This window comes from Vidua chalybeata, chromosome 10 (genome assembly GCF_026979565.1).
Source record: "Vidua chalybeata isolate OUT-0048 chromosome 10, bVidCha1 merged haplotype, whole genome shotgun sequence".
In the NCBI taxonomy this organism is placed as follows: domain Eukaryota; kingdom Metazoa; phylum Chordata; class Aves; order Passeriformes; family Viduidae; genus Vidua; species Vidua chalybeata.
The window spans coordinates 9,472,182-9,491,476 of NC_071539.1; the positions used below are offsets into that span (position 1 = coordinate 9,472,182).

At 39.8% G+C, this 19,295-nt stretch overlaps 1 protein-coding gene across 2 annotated transcripts in view; it reads left to right on the forward strand.

The window, feature by feature from the left end:
* The window catches only part of PDE6D (phosphodiesterase 6D), a 34,825-nt gene that overhangs the window by 2,341 nt on the left and 13,189 nt on the right, over positions 1–19,295 (forward strand). The gene's annotated exons all lie outside the window — the stretch shown is intronic.

Below are 19,295 nucleotides of genomic sequence, written 5' to 3' on the forward strand. Positions count from 1 at the left end.
GCACTTCAAACTGAACTTGCTTTTAGCACAACAGAGGAGCATGGCATTGCACCCAGGGGCTGTGTGTGAGGGATTCCTTGGGAGAGCAGTTGCTAGGGCCAGAAGCATCACTGAGGAAGCAGGCTTCCAAAATAATCCCTAATTTTAACACAACAGCAGACACTCGAGCTGGAAGTCCAGTTCACATTGAGTAATCAGGGCTTCCTCAAACAATTCTGTTTACTTGTGGTTCCTGAGAAGGGGTTAATTACAAGCTTTCTAACTCATTGGGGCATGCTGGATGATTGGGGCATGTGGAAATTAGATTATAGACTAAATCCACCCTCTAATTTCAATGCAAAGATAGGTTTTCCTTCCTCTATGACACTAGTGCAGAAACATGTTGTGACTAATGTCCCAAAATCCAAGCCAGGAACATTTACTCCCTCTTCTCATGGATTTTGCTATTTTAAAAATATTAAAACCTAGGGAAATATATTTGATGCTTGCAGGAAAATGAGAATATTATACATTATTACACTTATCCTAAGAATTTTTGTGGCACCAGTTAATATTGAACACTAACAGTCCAATAAATATGGTGCAGAAAATTTTTGAAAGCAGACAACAGAGCTTGTCACTTGTTCAGGGGCAATATTTCCTAACAGAGGTTGTAAGTGTGTTTATCAACAAACTGTTCTGAAGGCACTTGTCTGAACAGCAGTTGTTACACCCAACATAATATCTACAGGTAGTTTAGTGCTATGAAAATGCACTTGTTTGGCTACAAGCAACATCAGTCCAGTTGGTAACTGAAGATCCATTTGTGTGAAGTATTAGCCAAGTCTTATTTCTGCAAGTATTTATGCACATCTGGTCCTGTGATCTCAAATGCATGAAATTAGATTATGCCTTTTTTTTTTCTCCCTCTGGAAGATGGGAGAGTTACTCTGTCAAGCTGCAGAAGGGCATTTTACTTGAACCTCACTTAACCCTTTCAACACATTCTTCAGATCTTGTTCTGTCATTTTATCTTCAGTGTGTACTCTTACATGCATGTATTTAGCATCCTTTATCAAAAGAAAGTAACACCAGTGACATACTTCCCCAACAGTCAAAGTTCAGGATTGTTTTATTTTGATGGCTCCCCCTCAACTACTCCCTTAACAGTTGGTGGGTTGCCTCTTTACCTTTGTTCTGAGATCAACGACCACAGAATTATTCTTTCAAAATGTGCTAGAGTAAAGACCCTGTAGATAGTTACCCTGTTTAGTTTGGTTTGGCAGCATTTGGAAAGCATCCATGCTGTAGATTATAAACATCCAGTCATAGTTTGCAAGAGCAGATTCACATCTAACTCTTGAGGGACCAACTTCTTTAAGCAGTTCTTTCTGTGAGGTTTCAGTCAGAACAGCAAGGAGGAGAAAACCCAAATGAGTTGGTTGATTCTCATAGGATGGTTAAAGTGCCACATCTTGCCTCTCAACACACAGGAGTAAGGACATTTGCTTTCTATTTTAAATCTTACAAGTCAAACAAGATATCACCATCTATTTGCTTCTGTACAGAGAAGTCTTATCAAAATCTCTGTAATTAATTGTCCTGTAGCTGTTTATCAGATTAGGATAAGTTTTTCCATGAACTTCATTTTAAGGCTGTGTAGTAGCCCATTCTTCAGAAGTCTCCTGAAACAAGGTAATACAGTGAATATAAGCAAGAATAGACAATATTAACTGACAGTATTAACTCCAGAACAATTACAGAGTTATGAAACTCATGTTTATGGTCAGTGTAAATATACACCTGTAGCTCAAGCACTTCAACACTTGCAGGTAAAACCTCTCATGTCAAAGGCTGGCCTACTTTCCTACAATCCTCAAAGTTCCTTGTGCAACATCTTCCCAGAGCTTTTTCCAGCTTTATTCTCACCATTGTTTTTCTGCCTAGGAAGTCTTTCTAGCAGAGCATTATTCTCTTTGAAAGGTGGGTAGAGCTGTAGTGAAAATACAGTTATACCAGAATCACTAGGGATATCTATGAACTTTATATTACTCTGCAGACAGAGAAACTTCCAACTTCAGCCTGCTCTGCTGTACACATAGGAACTGAAGTCAATGACAGTCTTGTCCATAATTTCTAGAATAGTCACTGGAATTTTGAGCTAGTTTGATGCAGCATTCCAAAGTTGAGCAATCTAATTGGAAGCAACATTGAAATAAGTTTCCAATTTCATTGTTAGGCTGGTAGGTGTTTGGCAGCTTATTCATTTGAAATGCTTACCTGCTGCAGTGTTTACAAAACTAACAAGGTAGCAGCTTTAAATGGCTTAAAGATTCCCCTTTGTTTTGAGGTTTCCTCTGTGCACTTCCTCAGACCTCACTCTTTTAGACTCCTTGCAATGGAATAGAAAGGCAAACCAGCAATTTCATGGGTTAAAAGGAGACACTGGCCAGCCAAAAGATGGAACAGGACTTCCCAGAAGCTGGGACGTGTGCTCTGTAAAGACCCAAAGCAGAACTTGCATGTAGCTTGCTCTAATGCAATTTTAAAACACCCTGGAAAACATGAGTTTGTTCTCCCTCATCCATATTTCTGTTTTTTTGAACCCTCTTAACTTTCTACAGAACTTAATATACTTTACAAGCAAGAGTTGTCCACATTCCCAGTTAGTCTGACTGGAACAAATTCCCACCCTGGCAGCATTGAGAGATCTTTGCTTCAGAGACCAGAGTTTCACACAGAAGCTTTAGGCAGGTTGTAGTTGGTAGTTCAATGTCATGATAGTCAAGGTACCTTTACCATATCAGAATTATTTCTAGCATCGACAGAAGTTCTGCACTATGCAGTGATCTCTAGTTTTGGCATGCTAAACACAGAGTCATCATGTTTCTTATGACTGAGTCATGAGGCACATCTGCTAATAAAGCAAGAACAAATTTGGTTTTACCTGCCTGATTCCTGAGTGAACATCAAAAACTTCATGTTCTCCCCTTGTTAACTTTCATTGAAAAAAGTGTAAATATTTAACTCTGCTTAGCCTGTGCTTTGCATTAACTTGATATCTGAGCTACAGTCCGTTGTCTACTTGTCAGGTTGAATGCAATCCCTGTGTAGTGTTGGAAGTGGGGGTTGTGCCCATGGCAGTGGAAGGGGCATCACAGGATACAAATGAGTTGCCAGGTGCCACAGAGAATACTTCTGGCATCAACTTAAAAGTGGAGGTTGACATTGGAGTTTGGGTTTTTCTTTTTAATCTGCAATATTGCTTTAGCACTTTGTAGTTACAAATTTATATCTAAGATTTTTCCTTTGATCTCTCCAAAGCCTATCCATCCAGTATTTTACTGGAATTATGGTTTCAGTATTTTTAATTGCTTGCTTGGTGCCAACCTGATGAAGTACTTAAAATAATACAGTTGTCATTAGCAAAAATATTTCCCCTTGTTTCCTTTGTATCATATTAAGATATCAGTTACTCTTTGCATCCTTGGAAGTCACTGGTGCCTTATGCTTCAGCTGTTGTTACAGTATTTGAATTTCCACAGAGCAGAAGATAGTAATTTAATCCATCAAGTGAGAACTGGTAGAACTTCTTCCTCCCCCCCACCCCCCGCTACATTTCCACAGCCAACATACAGGATAAAAGCCAAGCTTCCATAGATATAGAAAAGCAGGGGAGGTATCCAAAAATCCTCAAATTAAACAGATACTGTTTAGAGGAGGGTTTTTTAAAATAGATATCTGATGTGGTTCTTGTGTCTCTGGCAAAAAGAGTTTTCTGTTAGCTAAAGCAGCCGTAGTGTGAAGCTGATTTGACTTGTTCTTACTTGTTTATCTCTGAATTTAGGCTGATCCCAGAAATAATGTTGAGTCAAAATTTTACTTAAAATTTGTAAGACAGCAGGCTACTATATATCTTACATTTATGTAAGAAAAGCCTCTTCTATTTCTCTAAGTTGGGAAGTTAAGGCAACTTCAAACTTGAGCTCCGAGTCTCTGTTAAAGATAAACCAGTGCTTTGCTTACATCTAGCAGTCAATGTTTGTATAGAAGTGGGAGGTAGGCTACATTCCCAGGTACAGGGAACAAGCAGAAAACATCATGATCTATTAAGGTCCACATGGCAACATTGAATTTTGTCCTTTTTTTCCTGCGTATTAGTATAGCAGAGTTTATAAAATTCAGTTATTTAAGCACATGAAAGGTGATTTTTGCACATCTGTTGCTTTCACATCTTAAGGAGCACATCATATGTTTATTCTAGATGTGCAATAAACTGCAGTAGCAAGCACAGAATATTAAAAGCTTTTCTCAAGTGCTGCCTTTTTGTCCTGCGACTACATCAGGAGCACTCACAGAAGCAGGTTTGTCATCTGTGTAGCATCACTCCCCGAGCAGTTTGAGGGAGTATCCCCATGCACTCATTGGGCATTACTGTCAGGTTTCCAAAGCCATTTGGCCTCATGCCCAAGCAGACACTGTAGGACTATTGGGAGGCTCTGTCCAGAAGACACCTGACAGCAACCAAGGTTCTCTTAGGAACCAGATCTCAACTGCACATCACTAAATTCTAGTTGACAGCCAAGATTTTCAGTTGTGATTATGAACTCGAGATTCCATTGTCATATTTCTCCTGAACGGAGTTCTCATTGTGACAGAAATGTTTTGTATAGAAGAGACTTAAGGGAAACAGTATCAGATTAGTTCAGTCATGAGTGAGCCTTTGAGTTGATTATGTTCATGACCAGGATTTCAGGCAACATTCTTCTGGAAGAATGGCAGGCTTAGGTAAAAGGAGGAAGGAAAATATTTTTTTAATTTTCAGTCAGTGTTTGGGAAAGCAGTGCAAAAAAGAATATTATTAAGTTTATCCTACATTGAAAGGATAGTAACTAACAGTAGTAGTAGTAGTCTTCCATTAGAGATTGAGAGTGCAGGGCATTATACTTAGTAATTCTACAGAGGACTATTTATATAGGTTGGTCTGTATGCTACACTGTACATAACCTTCAGCTACTCTGTAGCAAGTCAGGAGCTTATTTGGTCCTCGAGACAGCTAATTATATCCATCTTTTCTTATTTATCAAGAAAGCAGGGAAGATCATACACTTTACTCACCAGTGAAAGCAGATGGCCTGCATGCCTCTTTCCTTCTCTTCACATGACCTAATTTAAGCCTTTTGAGAAAGAAGGCTACACATTCTTGGAATCAAGAGTTCATCTGATGTTTTAAGTGTCAGAAACTTCTGATCAGGGACAGCCTGCTGAGGAAGCAGAGAGTTAATGTCAAGTCACTTCGTTTTGGAAGGTCAAAGGAAATTGTATTTCAGAAGGCAGTGGAAAAGCTGGCTATTTGCACAACTTTAAATAAAAAAACTATGTATGGGAAAATTCTTACAGAAACCCTCACTAAGGGGGACTCAGGTTTGATTCAAGTGTTGGCATGAACTGTTGCTAACTCTGCTTAAGGGAGTTCTGCAACACCCTCCACTGGTCTTGAAGGAAGTTTTGCAGAGAGAGAAGGGAGAGGAACAACCATTGTCCCCATTAATGTACTGCCATATGGTGAAATAGACCAACCCGTCTGGAAATTGGACACCAAGAAATACCTAGCAGCCTTTAACACAGGTGGATCTTCTGAAGGTACTTTAGATATTTCAAGTATTTCAAACTTCCAGTTTAACTCTTTAGAGTAGATTTTAGTGCATTAGACTACTGGCCTGTCATTTAGAGTCCAACTTAAGATTTCACTGTTTCTCTAGTAAAGTTGCTTCCTTTCCCAGAAGCTGAAATAAAGAGGGGAAAAGGTCCTTCTGTTTGTTATTTTGCTTGAACTTTAGTAGCGGTAAAGTGAAATTTAAAAACAGCTCAATTCAGGAAGTGGCATCCTGCTTCTGAACAAAGAGGACATCCAAAAATACCTGCTCTTGCATTCTTCCTGCTCCATGCTTCTGTCACAGCAGCTGTACAGAGCATGGGTTACCATCCCCAGCTGCTTGTTGCCTCATTTTCAGAGTCACTAGGCAGGCTGCTCAGATGAGCCCTGCAGCCTCCTGCATGCTGGCTTCAACAACTTCAGTAACAAGCTGAGGAGAAAACCTGTGCTGGTTGGCAGTTTTACCAACAGCTCAGATATTCAACTTGAGGGAGAGAGTAAGAAGCAGCTGGGGAGGGCTGTAAGCAGAGTCCTCTCCAGGCACTGCTGCTGTTGGATGTTATGCCCACAGCCTCAGGTCAGATGAACTCAGTGCAGCCTCTTGCTGTGTTCTCCAGCACTCAGCAGCACCTTATCTGAGGAGGCTTTTCACATGCCATGTTTAGTTATCCAGCACCAATTCTAAAAACCTAGCTTACCATTATTAGTTGAGCATTTTAGCTTCAAATTAGTAAGTCTGTGGTCACATAATTTCTTTTAAGAGAGACGCATTTGAGATAACCTCAGTAGAGTAGTGATTTTCTCTTTGCCCTTGACCTGTGCAAGAAATCCTTAGCATTAATGTGCTGTGTGAACAGTTACTGCCTGGTCACCAGGCAAGGTCACAAACAGAGTCTGGAACCATGCAGCAAGTGCCATTAGAGGCTCTATTCTGTGCAGCTCTCAATGAACCAGACAGAAGAAATCATTGGCTGAAAACCCCATGCAGCCCTGGAGAGCAAATGCATGTTGTTTTTAAATACTCTTTCCAGAAAGAGACAGAGAAGCCAGTAAATTTCTCAATCCCATTTGGGCTGTTCATTTATGGAACCCTCATTAATCCACCAGGCATCATTACAGTTGTATTGTTGCCATTAAAACACTGTATTTAAACAGCTCCAGAAAGGAATTCTTCTTTGTGCTTCCCCCTGTAATTCCTTCAAAGGGAACTGCATTATATACTGCTACCACACTGACCTGAAGGGTTAGCTTCACTGGTTCCCTGGTTTTCCAAGTATCTTCCATTCTACCACTAGAATAAGTCCCTTTCCTCTCACCACTGGCAATCCCTCCATGAGCACCTTCTCCCCATCTACACAAATTAGAGGGGAGGCATTAATCAGGCAGCAGTAGCACAAACCTCTCTACTGCTGATCCTTCAGCCATACTGCCCTCTTTAAAGTTCTCATATAACTAAAGCCCTGCCAGTGGCCAGCTGAAAATGTTTCACAGTTCATGATGGTCTCTTGCACTTGTTTGCACTGATAAAACAGTACCTTGTTTTCCTGTTTAGTAACATTGTCTACATCATTCCTAGTGTTGCCAGTTCTGAAATAGTAAATGCAGTGCATGAGGAAGTAGAATGTTTGGAAAGGTGCAAATTCAAATAAAAAAGGACTATATTTTAATGTAGGCACACCTGTAAAGGGTGCAGATAATGGCAGGTTTTCAGCTTTTTGTGTCTAACTTCCCCACATTGGCATTCACCTTAACATGAATGCTTATGAAGTCCACACTTTGAAACACCAAAATAATATTTTATAAACATATGTATCCTCTGTAAGTTTAGCTTTCCAATAAGTAAATTTTTATTTTCTTACTATTAATACCTATATTGAAAGAATCATCTTGTAAATTACAGCTGATTGTATTTGTACATTCTGTCCTTTTTCACAGTGGAAATAAGATATCCCATTGCTTGAGCTGAAAAATATATTAATATATTTTTATTAAAATTGCAAAAATCTGATTTAATGTATTCTGAAAATTTAACATACAGCAACTAGCATGTTAAAATAATAAAATTTAAACCTTAGTATAAACATAACTGTAGATTTTATTAGACAGTGAAAGATATAAGAGCTGCTTGGAAGCAGAGTAGAGTAATAAAGGTCATTGCCTTTTTTGTCATTTCAGTGGATGTTTCATTACTCTGTCTCCACAATAATGTTGGGTTCTTTGTGGTGGTTTTTTTTGTTTTGTTTTGTTTTTTTTTCCCCGAATTCCAATACATGCTAAAGCAGAGAGATGCTGGTTTGGGCGTAGACCCTCTGTCTTCCACATCATGGTGATCCTGCTGACATGCTCAGAGGTTCACATCAGTGTAGGTCATGTTACTGGAGCTGTAGAGGTTGATCAAAGTAATTTTGGAGAGGAGGTATTTTGCCTCCTCTCAACTGGTTTGGAACTGAATTGTTTCCTTGTACTTTCAGTGTTTTGCTGTAATGCTTTTCCAAACAGCTCTCTCTCTTTTCAGACTGCCTTACTGTTGAACACTGTGTAAAATGTTGGGATGGTTAAATTGTCAAATCACTAGTCCACACTGCCAATTGAAGCACTGCTCATATTCTGGAGATTCCTAAAAAATCACAGTGGTTCTGATATGGAGTCCTTGTTTTTTGAGAGTTCTGCTTCAATCTGCATAAATCCTCATTTATTCCTCCTCTTTGCATCCACTTTGAGCAGCCTCTGGTCCATTTACAAGATTAGTTTCTTCTTGCAACTGCCAATCATTCCCTCCTGGCTGTATTTTCATTTTGCTTTCATTCTTCACTTGGTCTGTACACTCTAAGTTTTCCTCCCTTCCTCAGAAGAGACAAGATAATGAACTTGTTTTCCTTGAATAATCGTAGTCCTGTCAGTTTTAAGTGGAAAACCAAAAACTGTTTGATCTGTATTTGCATCATGTGATCATGCCTGCATAGTACTCCAGAGATAAAACCACTTTAGTGTCTCAGATCCATGACTTTTCTTTCTCTATTAAATAATTATATCTGATTCTCACTTTGGTCTTGTCCTCTGAGATTAGAGGGCCACTGACATCCACCTAAGTATTCACTTCCTTACTGACTCCCTCAGCTTGGCATTGAGGGTGTTCATAATCATTTTCTGCCTGTTTGTGCCTGGAAAAACAGGGTAACTGTCAGTGAGGATGCTCTTCTTGTTTAGTCAGCTCTTCTGGCTGTGAGGGTTGTACAGTTTGCAAGGCTAAAGCATGCCCACTTCTCATGCAGACATAGTCCAAGTTAAAAAAACAACAAGCAAAATTGAAGTATTTGTAGCTCCAGTGACATTCAGGCCAATACTATCCACGGGGACTGTATGTCCAAGGAACATATAAGCTAATGCCAGGAAAAGTGTGGCTTGTTCCTCTGCTGTGCTGTGTCAGCAAATAGGAGATTGGCATTTGTCATTGTGGACTTTATGAAAGTGCTTGTTGTAGCTGTTTCTCTGGCTGATTTGAATTTTTATTTTGTTTATTAGGTGTAGAGTGTGAGTGCCAGGGCTAAATGCTGTTTTATATAAAATCTCAATAAGATTAAATCCCCTTGCCATTCTGTAATTAATTTCAAGGATATTGTGTTGTTTTCCCAGAGAACTTGTGGTGATCTCTAGATGCATTCCTGGTTACAGAACAACTCTGGATTGAAACAGTGAGGGATGTGCCCTGTGTGAGATACTGTGGGGCAGTTAAAGGTTGCAGAGGTTCAAAAAAAGCATAAATCACCTTTAGGAGAACTGATTGACTTCTGCTCTACCAACTCCAGCATCACATTCCTGTCAGCACAGGTCCACTGGGCACAGCCGGGAGACTGAACAAAGCAGCAGTGCTGACTTCAGCCAGTATTCTGCTGCAATTGTTAGTTTTCACTCCTGTCATAAACAGAAACCCTTATACACTAATTACCAGAGGTACTGCAGGAGTAGCACTTGTCCCCTGAAGGCTGCAATTGGCATTTGCTTTCAAAGCTGTGTAAAGAGGATCTTTGTGGGATATCATTCATTTTTTCTTTTTCCAGCATTGCTTGTGAGAAAGGGCAAAGGACCCCACCTGGAAAAGGAAGTTCAATTGTCTGGCCTATTTTTCTGAATAACACACTGAGCTGTAATCTCACCTCGAGGGAATACACACCATCTTTATGCCAACTGGCTTGGGCAATATGGAATTAGTTGGTGCCAGGAGTTCTTGAACAGATGTAGCTCCACAGTGTAAATGTACTGCACTGGATAAAGCACCGTCTGTACTTTTATTCCCAGTGTCAAAGAAGAGGTAGCTATGTTGTTGGAAAAAGCTCTAGTCTAGGTAAAACCACATTGTTCACATGCTAAAAATTTATCCAAGTTTAACCATTTCTGCCTGATTTCCCCACTGTACATCCCTTTATCCCAGTTCCAAGTCACTTCAAAGCTTTGGAATTGTACTCTCTTGGTGGAGAATAAAAACATTCAGACAAAGGTTAAATAAGGGATCGTTAGCTCAACTCTAAATTCACTTTGTGCATTAATCTGGATTGACTCTACTGTAGTGACAAATTCCCAGTTAATTCAATTGCCAGAGAAAGGTACTGTTTAAAAATTAACATTGTGTTGAAAAGGTGTTCAGTAAGGGGAGTTCAGACAGAATCTGTGTGTGAATGCAAGATAAATCCAGTGCTTGACCTTTTATTCCTGCTTTCTCTTGAGACTGCCAGCAAGAATCTCTGAAGTGCTCCCTTTACAATTGATTTTGCTGGTGTGAACACCTGCCTTTTAACAATTAGCATAAAATTCACACGCTCATTTCCTGGAAGGCAGGAGCTATCAGACGTAATGACTGCAGGCTTTATTGATCTGATGGGGAGGATTTGGAGTGCTGACACACAGCCTGAAGGTTCCATGGCCCAATAAAAATCCCTGTGTCCCTGAAGTCCTTTGCACAAATGAATTCTTCCTCTTTTACAGATCTCTCTGAAATTGAGACATATCTATCTGAAGGCTGAGCTACAGATTTTCCCTACATGTTTTTACAAAGTCTTTTTCAATAGTGATTTTTTTTTTGCTTTGTTCTGTATAGGTGGAAACCCCACTTGACAGCAACACTGAAATCTCCCCTGGCCTAGTTTCTGTTCTCAGCAGCAGAACTTAAAGTATTCCCTCACAGTTTTATTTCTGCTCTTTCCTGATTCCCGGGAAGAGCAAGAGACCAAACAAAAGCAACTTTATATCAGAAATGTAAAAAGTCAAGGGCAGAACTCTCCGTAGGGACACCCGTCTGTCCTTCATGTGAAAGACACCTGTGAACAGCTCTTGATATGAAGATGCCTCCTTTCACGTACCAAACATTCACCAGTTATGTAAGATTGCTGGAAAACAACAGAGTGTCATTTGAATCCCTTAAAATGATGGCTCTTGAAGACTTTTGTGGTAGCTGCAGTTGCTTGTACATCCAGAGTTAAGGATATCTGCCCTCCTGTGCACAGAGGGGTGTTTTAAGGGCAGCTCAGAACAGGATCTCTCCCCAGTAATAGTGCAATGTGCTTGTAGCCTCTTCCAGCCTTTGAGCAGTTAACCAGAAGTAAGAAGTCTTTCAAATGTACAAAATCCTTGATTCTGCCTGGCCAGTCTTCTGATGAAGATTTTTAAAAACCACAGTTCCTCCTGGTTGCTAAATTTGATGTTCAAGGACCTGTGTCAGAGTCCTTGCTAATACAGGTCTATCTGTTGAATTGTTATGTCTTATACACTAAATCTGGCGGATTGTATGTTTGGGTTTTGTTTCATGAAGACTGAGGAAAAGAATTCAATTAAAAGATGGAATATATATTTGTTCTTTGTGGAATGTTTTTTGCCAACAGAAATTACAATAAAATTCTTGAGTAAACAGTATCCACCTGAGAGGTAACCAAGCTCGCAGGGCTGTTGACTGCTAACACACTAATCACCTACTTAATTTATAGCAGTACAGGAATGATTAATAGGAGGCTTTACAAACACAGGTGTCTGGGTAGTACCTACATCCTGTGTGTGTGCACTACATGGTGCTGGTCTCTGACATGGGCAGGAGTGCAGAGGAACAGCAGGAAGAACCTGATGTTGTTGAACTGCTGGACATGCAGCGGTGCCACTGTACTGTGCCTTTTTTATCCTTGGAAATGGAACAAATGAAGGCTCTCTTCAGAGAGGAAGCCTGGTTGAGTTGCGTGGAATTCAGGCACAAAGAATCCAAAAGAATTTTTGCACTATTGAGAATGGCAATAGTGGGTTTTGAAATAGAGCTCTTTTGGATTAATAAGGGAAGCCTTTATGCAAAGTATTACTGTAATTGCAGTTCATGTTCTGATTGCCTTATCAGGGGAGATGCATCCTCAATGGCATCTTTGTTTGTCTTACAATGGAAAGAGATAGAAAATAAGCAATTAAAGCAGACTATAAATCTGAGCATTCAGCTATGCACTTCTAGCTAAGATTATTGGTTAGTTTTTGTATTAAAAAAAAATTATTGCTGTGGTCTGTACTTGCTTTGTAGTATGGCCAGACTGCTAACAAAAGAAAAATGTTCTCTTTGTTTCAACTGTGATCTTTTCTCTCTTCCTGCTTCTCACCCTAAAGCAGTCTTTTATAAGTGTGCACATAGAAATTTGAGGTTAATTATCTCTGTTGTATTTTTGTGATCTTTGTTATTGCAATGAACCTTGTAAAGAAATACTCCAGAATCTGACACTGGTAATTTCAAAAATAGGTGGACTTTTCTTTGATTGTGTATCATCTGTTATTTTAGTAGTGAATAGTATATTTTTATGAAAATGAAAAACAAAACCCCTTGCTCCCTATTTTGTGGTCTAGTGCCACCTAGACTTGAGTAAGTCCAACATTAAATTTGTATCTCCCAGGAACAGAAGATTCCCAGGGGAAAATCAGCAGATATCACTATATAGTGATAAAGAAATACATTTTCAAAGAAAATGGCCTGGGTTTATCCTGTAATACCTCATAACAGCAGTCTAATATTAGTAGAAGATTAACATTATTCAGTCGTTTAAATGTCAAATCTTTATTGCAAACCAGCATAGATTTTGAGTTAAATCTCAAAGACTCTTGCTTTCTAGTTTTTTCTTTTGTGGTTTGTTTTTTTTTTTTTTTGGTTTGTGTTTTTTTTTGTTTGTTTGTTTTGTTTTGTTTTTTCCGGGTTTTTTTGGGGTGTTTTTTTTCTGTGTGTGTATGTGTGTGTGTGTGTGTGTGTATTTGTTGCTTAATCTTCCTGGCCAGTACCGGGGATGTTGTGATCTCCTCGTTGAAGACGTCACGCTGAGAAGATTGGAGTAGAGGAATAAATAGAACAAGTGCTAGAAAGCCAAGCAGCTCATCCTGGTTGAACTAAAATGCACTCCACACAAACTGCCTTCCCCATAGATTTGATTCTCCTAAATAAAACTCAGTTCCCATTTTGTAGAGTATCTAACCAGCTCATTTGAGGCTCTGCTAAGTATGCTTGCATCGGTTTCTGAAATGTTGTTTTACCTAACTGTGCAACTCAGTAGCCAGTATTTTTTACAGGTTACTCCTCTGGTGGAGAAAGCAGACAAGGGCAATAACTCCCAGAGGGCAAAGAGGCTCAAAATTTGGCTGGTGAGGTTCAGTACAGAGCTTGAGTACTTAAAGTCCTGCTGTATCTGGGCTGGCTGTGTGCAGCTCTATCTCGTTATCATTAGCCTGCATTCCTGACCTGTGCACCAGAGTTAATCTGGGCAGGGGCTGCCAGATCTGTCCAGGCTGATTCTGTGTCTCCAGGTGCCAGGGGTACAGTCACAGTGTGTGTCCATGAGACAGGTTTGCTGCTTCTCCTTGGAGCTGGCCTGTGTGGAGCAATAGGGCTGTCAGATGTTTAGACACCCATCCAAAATGGAGGCGATCCAAAAAAACAAATACAGCTTTCTTCATGGCATTTTGTGAAAGGAAGAATGGAGCCCAGTGTTTAGGAGTTCAGTGACAGGTAGATGGCTAAGATTTGAAGGGTTGCCCACTGAAATGTTTTAATTGTTTGTGATAATAAATTGCATAAAAAGAATTGTGCATTGCACAAGAATGAGTGAAAAAATGAGTCCTTGCCCATACTCAGCAGGATCTGGTGAGGCTGGAACTACTGGGAAGTTTTTCAAGCAAAGTTAAGTTAGGAAAACCGTGCTGCTGGAACTTACTGCTTTTTTCCAGAAGTTTTTTATTCCAGCACTGTGCTTAGTCTTTGTCCTCCTCTGATCCCAATAGATTCTGAAAGAATGTAATGAAAAAAGGAAACAAGGCAGGATGGAACAGCATGGACATTTCCACACAGTCACTGCTTGCAATCCAGCTCTGGGAAGCTTTAGTGGATACGGAAACAACTAATCCAAAGTACATTTCCCCTACATCGCAAGGGAGTATCTCAGTGTCGCAGGGCCGTTTGTGGATCCTTGTGGAGCTGGTTGGGCATTTGTTCTGAAAGCACAACTCTGCCTAGCACAGAGTTTATTTTTAGTATTTTAACCAAACAGCTTCAAGAGCTGGAAATTTCTCTAAAATTCAAGTACTCAACCACTGTCATCCTGTGTTCAAGGAGTCTGACTTGAGGCTGATGGTGGAGTAATGGTGGTACCAGGCTGTTTGGATTTACTTAAGTAAAATGTGTTTACATTGGTTCATCTCTTAACAGTCATTTAGACTCATAGTCCTCTCTGAATGTCATTCTGTGCAAAATTGATGGTCTCTTTGTACAAAATGGAGCCTGCCTGTCCTTGCCAGCAGTGAACAGCCATAGCATTTGTCCCAAGACTTTGTCCTTTTAGATTTATTGCTGGCTGCCTTTTCAAAATTATTGCTGCAGTTCCTGGAGCTGGCAGTTGTGAGGACAATTTGAATACATGGAAAAGTGCTGTGTTTCCAATCATTCACTGGGTTCTTTTACACCTAATGAACTGTGGAAAGAAACCTTGTCTATTAAAGCATGTTAGAAACTTTGTATCAGGGGCATCACTAGTTTTTAGAGTAGTGGAGATTTTTAAGCTTAGGTGGCTACTTGCCTTAAATCAGCAAAAAACAACCTATGGTGTTGACCGTGACCTATACACTGAATTCATTGAAGCACTTTGAGCTGAAAATATACTTGAGTGTCCAGACTTAGAACAGAAAAAGAAAAGAAAATTTTCACAGGAGCTCTAGTTGAATTAGTATGAACTAAGGCAGGAACAAATGCTATATTTTCCCCCATGACTTTCCTATTTTGTATTTCTGGTGGTTTTTTAAGTTGTCTTAAAGAACAAGAATATTATTGATAAGTTTCAGAGGCTTAGAACCATTTTTCTAGTTTAGAACCATTTTGCTTCTATTGTCAGAGGCAACACAGCCATTTTGCTGTCCTGCTTTAATATGGCATTTTAAACACTTAAAACTCCGTATAATTCTGCAAGCAGTCCTCTTTATTTCCTTCCTGCTCCCCGCTTCCATTAATAATCCTTGGCAGTGATTCAGAACCACCTTGCGTTCAAGATAGGGTGACTGAGAAACCAACAAAAGCAAGAGAAACAGAGTGAAGGAAACCACTGGCACCCACCCTACAGCATGATGGCAGCAGTCTGTGCTGCTGCAGTCACTCCAGGTTACAATAAGAGTTTCCATCAGCCAGGGAGCACAGTTCCTGGCTGCCTAAAGAGAGAGGCAGTATTGTCTGTTGAAACACATCTTGAAGCCAAACACCTTTTGAGATGTGTTTCCTCTTCTCTTACTGATTCATTGTGTGGCTGTGGGCAAGTCTTCATGCTTATTTCCCAGTCTCTACAGCAGGCAGCTATTAAAAAGCTACTTTGAGAACATGAGTTGAAGTTTTTGAAGCACAGTGTAGTACTAGGTATGGTTTAAGTTATTGATCAGTGAGCTGTACTGTATTGCCTGTTCAGGGGGGCATCCTTTCTCTCCAGTTAATTGCTGAGGTTTGCCTCTTGTCTGGGGTGGCACTTGGTAGATGACAGTGACAGTGTGAAGCTGTGCACACTGGTAGCGCAGTTCATGCCAAAGCCAAATCTCTCACCAATTTCCAATCTGCATATCTGATCTTAGAAGTACATGATATATTAATGCCTCCAGTAAATTAAATATTATTTTCAAATACGTGAAGCTGATAAATCTGGACTATCAGAAGCAGTCTTCAGAGCTCAGTAGGCTGGTGTGCTAGAGAGTTCTGTACAAAGAGATGTGAAATGAAGGAGAGAAAAAGAAAGACTAACAGGAGAAAAAAAGCACATAGTCACTACATAAGATCAGGCAGTTGGAAGTCATGGAGGCTTTTTGTGTTGTCAGTTGATTATTTTACCAGGGGGACAACTTTCAGCCTGAGATACTGCTTGGAGTTGGATGGATAAACAGAACAGCGGGGGGACCTGCTGATGCTCAGCTTTGCCATTCTCAATGAACATCACTTTGCTCAATAGAGAAATTATTGCAGAGGCCTTCAAGGAACAAAGGCATCGACTGGCCACAAGCAGTGCTGATAAAACTGCCTCTTTAGAGCCTTTTAGGATTGCTTTTTCTCCACTTTTCACACAAGGCTACAGGTCATTCAAGTGAAACTGTATGAAAATGCCAGCTAAGCAGCCATGTTTATCCCTTTTAAAAATTTGGTCAAAGAAGTCATTGTTCCTCTGCTCAGGTTTGTGCCCTTTCAATATGGAGAAGTGTGAAGATCCTTTCAGACATAAAAAATCTAATCCTCCAGTGTTGCAAAAATGACATGAAATCAATCCAAGGTTCTTTTTATAAGCAAGCCAATATAATGCATATTTTAAAACAGCTGAATAATTGTATAAAATAAAGAGGCATATTGAGGTTTAAAATGCCTCATTCCATTAAAGCTGATTTTGTTGCATGACTGTCATGACATCAGCTCTGTAAAGAACAATAGCACATAACAATTTACAGAGAGAGAAATTCCTGTGAGCCCTTCTAGCTGCAACCTTATCTATGAAAATGAAGTTATACACCAGAACCCCTTGATAGATTGTTTCCATGAAACTCTGTCTAGTTCACTTATTGCTGAGAACCTTGAAATGTTACCATAATAATTCAGCTGTGAAGAAATTTTTGTTTTGAAGTAGCTAAGACAAAATAAAGTTATTTCAATTGCTGAATCACTTTCAGTGTTCACTTGCAGAGAGGAAAATTGTTTAATGTGCTAAAATTAAAAAGTGGACAAACTGATTCCAATTTTTGGGGGGTTTAAAGAATTTAACTTAATTTTAAGCATTCTGGATGTGGCTCCTCAATCTGTCCTGCAAGCTGTCTTACCTTTTGATATAGGCCAGGCATCTTCTCTAAGGAAGTCACAGTGTTTTAATTGTATTTTTTGTTTCTCTTGTATACATGGTGTCTCTGTCAGCTTTCTCTGTAGTTACATTCAGTTTTGTTCTGAGCTACAAGCAACCCACTTTAAAATTATGTTCTGATAAAGCCCTATGGATTTTAAAGGTCGCATTCTTTTCTCGTATGAATACATCATTCCCATTGATTCACCTGCTGTTTCTACAAACTCAGAGTATTACTGATGACATTAATTATGTTAATATTCAAAGGGTTCTTTAGCACAAGCTCAGGCTTTTCTAACATGCTAATTTGTGAGGTGCATTTAAAATGCAGGGAAGATGGGAGGAGTTGGGTGTTACTGCACTGAAAAAGAGAAAATAATTTTCTTTGTGCAATTCCTGGTCCTGCAAGGAATGATGAGTTTTTCCAAGTTATTGATTGTTTTACCAGCTAGATTGTAAAGCAATCTCCAGATGGGATCACATGTTGTTTTTCCTGCTGAGGCATTGGTATAAAGGAGCTCTGTCAAGGCTATTGAGATAAGCAAAAGAAAAGCCTAAAAAACACAGGCAGCAGAAAACAGCAGAAAGCCACTACATTGCTTCAGCTTGCTTTTATTTTGGCACTGTTGTCTGGTTCTAGGAACCTTTTTAACATCTGTCTCTAGAGGAAACAAAGCATATTCTTAATAGTAGCAAACAGATCTGGCACAGAAGGCAGCTTGCTCTCTCTGACAGGGGAATCTGCCCCCCAAGCCAGTGATGTGTGTGTAGATTTGATTTGGAGCTTTTTCCCACTTTGAACATTGTATTCATTGTACCACAAGTACACTTTGGGTTTTACTTTAAATTTTTTGTTGGGGATCTCAGATCTTAGGTATGGAGTTTGGTTTGAGATTGGAAGTGGTTTAGTCTCCCTGGGTTGAGCTTAGTTCCCAGAGGAGTGCCTGGCATGCTCTCCAGGAGCCTTGCTTTGTAGGCTTTGCTGGTGTGCCAGGGTAACAGGGCAGTCTCTTCATCTGCTGCAGGCAGGAGCTGCTCAGGAGTGTCACACACTGCTTTTGCCTGAAAGAATCAAAGGTTACTTGCAATGCCTAAATCAGTTTTTATTGCTCAGCAGTAACAAAAATTGCTGGACTTTCTAAGAGTTAAGCTTTTTCAGACTAGACTCATCTGAACTTCATCTGACTGCATCTGACTCTTGTTGAAGCAATAGTATCTACATCCCTGATCAGCTGCTTGCAAACCACTATAATTTATTCTTTTTTCCCTTTTTCCCTCCTGATAACCCTTAGCTTCATCCTCAGTAGGTCTGTAACTCTTTCCTTTAAAATGTACATCCATTTGTTTCTTGCTCCTTTGGTTTGAGGGAGAGGGGAAGAGTCAGTGAAATGGAAGTCTGGCTTAGTTGGCAATACTTGTGGGTATTACCAAAGAAACAAAACATTCTCTCACCCTGCCTGCCCATGCTGGACACTTCTCCTTCCAGAGTCTAGGAGCTCTCCATCTTCATTGTTTTATTACAAGTACCTGCTTTTGTTAAGACTACTATAAGTGTCACAAATTCTGATTTAAATATTTAAGTTTTGGAGAGATTTCACTGAATATTTTCAGACAGTTAATTGCCAACAGTGAAAATTAAAAATTAATTTAAACTCTGCCTTATTTTGCTACCTGATGTCACTAGGATGTTGTGGTGTAGAGATGGGTGTTAGTTGTTCATTTTGATGAAAGTACTGAATAATATTTGTGTCTTTCAACCCAAACTGTTTGAAGACACACACGTTTCACTGGTTAAATTTTTTACTAGCAAATGCTGGACGTAGGTTTACTTCATTTCCAGTGTTTGTAGAGGTAAACAGGTTCTGTACTTCTTTAATTTATTGGCACCCCATTGCAGCTGATCTGGCTGTGAACAGACCTAGGCTGCATTTTTGTTACAGACTTCTGCAGTGTGCCTCAACATGAACCCTGCTAAGCTGAAATGTATTCAGAGGCTCACGCAGAAAATACTTGGTGTGAGCACAGCTCAGCTTCAAAATGGTCACCCAAGGTGCAGGGAGGATGTGACATACAGCAGGGAGTACTGGAGCTTCACTGCCCAGTGGGAATGGTCAGAACTCTGTCTACTTAACACAGTAGAATGGAGCAATATTAATTTCTGCCCTTTTAGCATAATTTATTGCAGCTAAGGTAAGGTTGGCATGGTGTGCAGTAACTTGTGTAACTGTCTTTCCAAATATGGGCCAAGAGCAGCTTAATCCAGAACTGTCTGATGGATGTTAAATGGAAATTCGTTGTGTGATACCAGATCTGTG